The following is a 7172-nucleotide window of genomic DNA, read 5'->3' on the forward strand; positions in this document are numbered from 1 at the left end:
TGGTAATGTAGGTACATAAAGAGTCTCTTACAAAACCATACATATATAATCACATATAGTCGGGTGCGGTGACCTTGGAGTCTAGTAGTCTAAGGGTGAGTGATTTAGTCCAGTGTGAACGATCCATCGTTCAGCAATCGTTTGATTTAGAAATTCCCACACTTCCAGATGCCACTGTCGCGGTGCCCCATCGCATTGGAAAATGAAGTCGTTCGAATCAAACTGTGGGAAGAGAAAGTTTTCAGGCATATCGAGATATATGATTACTGTAACAGTGTTTCCGGCAAAGAAATATGAATCATACACATTTTCCCTCTAAACTGTACAAAATACATTAAATTTAGGAGAGTCTATTTTATGTTGTACACCTTCATGTGGTTGTCCCGTACCTCATATTGTCACATTATGACAGTTCACCTCTCTGTGTAAATGGAGTGTTGCCTCGTCACTAAACACTAACTGTGGGAGAAAACGGCCATCCTCCACCTTGACAAGAGTGAAATTATGGAACTTCACACGATGTATCGCCCTCACGAACAGCTCGCATTAGCTGAATTTAATATTGTTTGATGCATAAACGTCGACGCAGAGACGCCAGACGGACATCGGGGACGTGCTGAGCTCTCGAGCTGCACGGCGAACGGATTTCTGCGGACCCCTCGTGAAACTGTGGCGGATGCGTTTGACGTCTGTGTCAGGCATTCGGGGACGGCCCGGCGATTCGCCTTTCCGCAAACCTTCTCTTTCTCTTAATCGTTGATGCCATCATCTAATGCTCTGTGCTGTAGGAGGATCATCATCGTACCTTGTACGAAAGTCACGTCGAACACTTATTACTGCCCACACTGCGCAAAATACAGAACACAAAACGCTTCCTGACGCCGCGACACCATTTTTACTAGGACTGAAATGGTCGGACAGTGCTGCTGCCAAGCGGTAACCATGTAAAGCCGTAGGGTTTGCTCTTTCCAGCAGTACGCTATTCACGCACATATGTGGAATAACATAATAGTTACTTTTTTTAAAAAAATCGGTTGATCCTTTTTGATACACCCTGCATATTTACACTCTAAACAGTACCACCAATAAATTATCCCAGTGTGAAGGAAATCGTTAGATGTGATGTACGTGTAAAGGCAAACAAATGATAACAATTGCTGTTAAATTGGGTGACTCATTCAGGAGAAAGTCATAACGCGTTGGGCCACCTCTGGCCCTTAAGGAAGCAGCTATTCGACTTGATCTTCATTGATAAAGTTGGTGGATGTCCTCCTGACGGATGTCGTACCATATTCAGTTCAATTGATTTGTTACATCGTCAAAATCTCGACCTGGTTGCAAGGAGAATCCCATATAGCTCCAAAATTGGGGAGAGAGGTGGAGATCTTGTTGGCCAGTGTATTGTCACGTACGTACACACAGATGAAACTCTCAACATGTGTGATGCATAAAATATCGTCTACACTGAAAGCGTTCCCAGCAGAGGTTAACCCCTCGTAATGGCAAAAGGTGGTCATACCGCATATTGAAGTCCACTACCAGGTGTCTGGATACTTTTGATCCGATAGTGTATTTCAGAATGTTAGCAGTGGCCAGAATTTGGGACATTCGGCTTTGAGCTTAAAGCTGGTGCGAGGCGGTTCAAGATACCTCTAAAAATAGACACATCTGGCAGCATTAGAGTGAAATGTCCATCAAAGAAGCTGTGTTGCGCTCTCTACCTACAGTTGTTCTCGTGGGCGTCAGAGCCCCCGTACGCAAGAGGCCCCCTGGGTTTTATACTGCGGACACGGTAGTCGCGCCTGATGAGCTCTCAGAAATTATGAAATGTATTCGAAATTTCTATTATGGTGGAACAACAACTGTAAAATATACCGGAAACATGCACGATGTTCCGAAATTTCCGTTACAAACTCCTAGTGTAGATGGGGAATGAGTACACAATACTCGTATTCTGAATTGGAACCCATCTCCTGTAACGCACCGTTTCCTCGCTACAGCCGTCGGAAAACATGTTAGTAACGCGACCACTTGTACAAGTAAGTCATTAGCTGTGACCCAGTACATCGATAGTTCCACAATTCCACTCATTGAAAGGAAACTTGATAAGTTTTCAGAAACACTCTTCTTTACAATACGGCCTTTTGAAACTTAGGTGCGCTGCGTCTCTTTGTAGCACTGCAGTCACCCGTGCTGACGGTGAACGCACCATTATCTCAAAGTCGTTGCGCAGTTGTGGCGAAAAGCGTATGCCGTGAAGTTGGACGCTGCTGAGAACGAGCTTGATAAAGGCGACGAACTTCGCCATACAGTAGGATCATATCGGTGTATTCGGCAAAAGTGCACTCCGCAATATTTCTCTAATACTGAGAGACACTTGAGTGACGCACGAACCTTGTCAGAGTGGCAGGGCTGACGGTGAATGACATCCGACGTAAGCATCTTCCCCCACCCCTTCCGCCATCCCACGATGGCTACCCTGTTGCCTACCCACGTAGCAAACATGTATTCAAACGGCTGTAGCACGGAAAGTATACGTTTCCGTACGGGGGTTCAAATTAAAAATATTGTCGCTTAGTTCCCTCTAAAAGTGCTAGAATTTCGGAAAACTCTGTATCTGTCCAGTAAACTGTACAGCTGGTGTCGTACCACATTCGAAATATCCGATTATATTTCAGGATTTGGGTGTTATGGCATTTTGCAGAAACATTACAGAATTTTGCTGTATATTGTTATCATTAAAGTGAACTACCGTTTCTGTCTCCATACCATAAATCATAAGTACCATTTATATCGTTTCAAGCACTATTCAGCTGCTAGGTTTTAGGAAAAAATAATTGTATCATTCTCAAAATATCGGACAGAAGCGATATAGTTCCTACAAAGAACGCTAGCGAAGATGAACAAGTGCTCATGGTTCCTGATGTATGCATGTAACAGCCTATGTGTACTGCACATTGTTTTCTTCTCTCGTTCCGTACCACCACACCTGAAAGTTTCCTGTCCTACATCTTAGCAACAACGATAACGGTACATACTGAGGTAACAGAAAGGTTCTCTGTTATAATTTTCCGATACAAGGACATAATCTCAAATTTATGCATTTTTCCATCTGCATCATCTTAGAAAGGTTGTAACATCTTCGTGGGATCCCTCTATTTTTGTAGGCACCGGTATCTATAACTTTGACGCTCTGTAGCGTCGCTGGATGACGTTTTCAGAAGTAGATTCCTATGTAAAACTTCATCAGTTATGTCCCCTGAACAGCCCTGAGTAGTGTGAAGCATGATTTGTGAAACACCCTGTATAAAGAATGAATAACATCAGGGAATGGACTAGAATCCTGTCTCACTCACTTGTCACGTATTTCCTTTCTTTCATGTCCTTCAACTCGTACAGCTGCTGTCTCGTTTCTGGTGGAGTTCTAAGTAATGCTTCGCTCGCTATATTTTATTCCTGGTTGCATCTTAAATTCAAACTGTATATTCTGGTCAACATCGTCAAAAGTTTTTTCTGTATCGAAAGATGTTATAAATATGGGTGCTGTACCCTCCAAATTTATTTTCCTCTAAATCAGCTTCTGTAAGGTGCTCCATTCCTCTGCAAATAGTTTGTATCAGTATTTTCAGCTAGGAGTTATCATAGTGGTGGTTTGAAAATATTCGCACTGACCACGAGTTGCCTTATTTGGTATTGGTGCTATTACGCTTCTCGTTTAGTGTGAGGATTTAGCGGGTATTTCAGCCGGCGTACTCGTTCAGGAATGAAGCAGCAAATCCTGGCAGAGTGAGTCGTCGCCAGCTCCGCTAGAGTCCACTGGTAGCGAAGCCCTGCGCTACAGACAACTGACTGTGTGAGGGACCAGTAGCGACACCTAGCAGCGATGTGGTGAAAAGGAAATAGTATTGCTAAAAGTTTTATCCACGATTTTTAGCATTTAGAATGGAGATATGGCACGGAATTTAATAGAAAAAGAAAACAGCTATAGTAGCAGTCTCTCTCTCGCAATGCAACAATAGTACAACAACAATAGACCAACTGAATCTGTAGAGGTAGTAATAAAATTTATTTTCTGACCTGCAAGATACTTTCATATAAAGCTGAGCCTGAGAGGATGTCAGCTAACTACCGTCAGAAATATAATATGAAACATGTAGACCTGTCAGTAAAATCGTCAAGAAATTCGTTTTTTAAATGTTAAATGTTATCTGTTTAATTTAACATTTAGCTCACATAAAACCAGGATAATTATCCTCTTTCATACAAAGAAAGAGAGTACCTCATTAGTGACCTGTGTCATATCATAATCTCATTTTGACTCTTGAATAATTAAAAAAAAATTTGATATAATATTTTGCATTTCTTTTGACATTGAAACAATTTATCCTGTTCCTGCACTGAGAATGTACTAAGTAAATATGTAATATATGTATCAGTATTATAGCCAAATTTATTTTTCTAATTACTGATTATTAAATACCAAAACAGCTTCCAATTTCTTGTAGTTATCTTAGCAGCATTTAGAACAAAAACGAAAATGAAACGTATTAGTTTTTTTTAGTAAGGATATTATTTCATTGTTGTAATCCTACAAATGTTCATGATACTATGCTGTTTCTTTTGCCAATGAGATATAATATGTAGAAAGTACCTGGAAAATATATGCAGATGTGGTCTGGTGAAGAAAGTGTGCGTATTAAAATTTAAAATAAGTGATTGCAGCAGCATAATGAGGTATATTTTGTAGTGTGGGAGTGAGCTCCACGTGGGATCCGAAGCACGGACCCCACGGGGGTGCCCGGCATGCGCCACATGCCAGGGCAGAGGTGGAGGCTAGTGTTCGGAAATCTGAAAATTCCAGCGCCGGCCGGGGATTGAACCCCGGCCCGGCTGGGGCGAATAGCCCCAGCCGAGGCGCTGGAACGTTCCAGACCCCCTTACCACTAGACCACCGGGGACCCCGGCCGTTTCCTGCTCTGAACTCGGTCTGGTAGTCCTGTCACACTTCCTGTTGTCGGCTGTGTTTACATCGGACGCTGAGTGGCATAGTGTAGCCGGCAACATTAGAACGCTGTGAGGGGGAAGTGTTTACCTCCGACTAGTAGCTGTCCCCCCTACCCAGGTGAAGTAGCTTTACAGTTACCAAAGACATTTGAAATCAGCCTTTGCGACTGTATGCAGTCGACGGTTGTTAATCGTTTGTTTCAACCTGTTCCCAAATGCCTCGAGAAAACCGAAGCAACTTCTTCACTAATCGAGGCGACTGTCATATGAAAACGACCCGCAGACATTCTATAATTACAAGTCAACGCCTAGCTTACACCAGATAATTCTGTCTGTTTCATCAGTTGTTTTAACAGTGCACGAAATACCACAGTATATTATTAATCCGTTGCAAATAAATTTCTGTGTGTGCAGTTCAGGTCTGGGCCATAGAGTTTTCGTGAAAACGTCGGGATAAAATCGTAACATGTGTTTCATATTAATATGAAATTTAGTTAACAATATCTTTATTACAGTGGTCACACTCACAATTTTGGACTTTTCAGTGGCTGGGGTACGATATAGCCTTTGAGTACGTTATCGCGTTGCGCAATTTCTTCCTTTTTTTCCGACTCTGAGGGAGCTGTCACCTTCTCTCAGCGCTGCCCTATTTAGGCTTCTGGGAGGGCTTTTCTCACGTTTTCTGTAATTTAGAGCATATTTACAAGTCCTGAGACGAACTCTTCCTATGTGTCGTAGGTTTAAACTCAATATAGATTTTCGTTTATATTCCAGCGAATATTTTTATTTTCTGTTACTCCTAGCGGCGCTCCCTAAGCTGTTCATCGCAATGACACACAAATGAGAATCCTAGCTAACAGCTTCACCAGTTTATAATTTTACATAAAGATGATTCCTAACAATGACCCGCATATGCCAATACAGGCAATAAGTGACAACCACGTGGACTTAACCTTTGTTTGCGCACTGTCAGTCTCGTAATTAATAGTGATTCAAATCTGACGCCATTTTGTCACACAAGGAACTTCGACCACGGAGAAAGTAGACGTTTTTCACTTTAGGATATTTTCCAGGAAGTTTCCGACATTCGTAAAACAGAAACGAGTTTCGACGCTGTGGAATGCAACGAGAAGTAGCAGGTAACGAATTGTTTCGGGATTCCACCATCCAAGCTGCAAACGATCATCGAGCGGAAAGATAATGTTGCTCATAAGTATTAAAAAGCGGAAGCAAGCAGACCGGGCGAGACGAAAGTTTATAGTATTGCCTTGCTCAATGCAGGGTACAAAAGGTATTTGTCGGAGGTTATAGCTTAACGGAACGCTAAATCATTAACGGTTAGTCTGGGAACCGAAGTCTCAGATACAAATAAGAAGTGACACGCTAAATCCAAAGGCATAAGGTGGTTTATAAGAAATTTAGTTCACAAAATGCATCCATTCGTAACAGTTTGTTCAGTATTGAAAAATGAATGAAGCTGAATGTATGTATTTTCGAACATTTGTGTGTACCTTCCATTTCAAATACTAAAGCAAATAACATGTAAGAAAACTGGAAATACGTTAGTAAAAAGAAAATAAAAATTTTATTTCGATTTTTCCTGATTTCATCTAAAGTCGAGTTAAACAGAATTAATTATTCGAACTTCGAATTGTGCAGACTCGATTGTAACGGTCCCTTGCGCTTCGAATTTTCTACTCAGGAGTAATGTCTAAAAAGTAAAAACAAATCTTTTCGTACTACTATCCACGTTGCAGTGGATGCTGGTTTGGTTGTCCTTTTTAGTATATCAGTATGATCATAGAGTCATAATCAACGTACACAACGCTGTTACGGTATAAAAGTACTTTGGTAAAAATAAAAGTCGCGTAAGAATGCGCTTTTGCCATGCATCCCAACTCCCTAAATCCGCCATCAGGCAAAAGAAAGTGAATACTCTTTCCTTTGTTTTCACCCTTCATCGATGACAATTGATAATGACTTGGCAGCAGAGACCTGTTTAGCTTGAGTGAGTGCTTAAACGAAAGGCATGGACGAATAAAAATACAAAACAGATATATACGTAACGTCACGTAACCATGAAGAAAAGCAGACTTGGTTTATTTTACCATATAAGTTAATTCTTTTAAAACATCGTAAGTAGAATTAACAATTTCGGTCGCTTTCAA

This window comes from Schistocerca gregaria, unplaced genomic scaffold, assembly GCF_023897955.1.
Source record: "Schistocerca gregaria isolate iqSchGreg1 unplaced genomic scaffold, iqSchGreg1.2 ptg000301l, whole genome shotgun sequence".
NCBI lineage: Eukaryota > Metazoa > Arthropoda > Insecta > Orthoptera > Acrididae > Schistocerca > Schistocerca gregaria.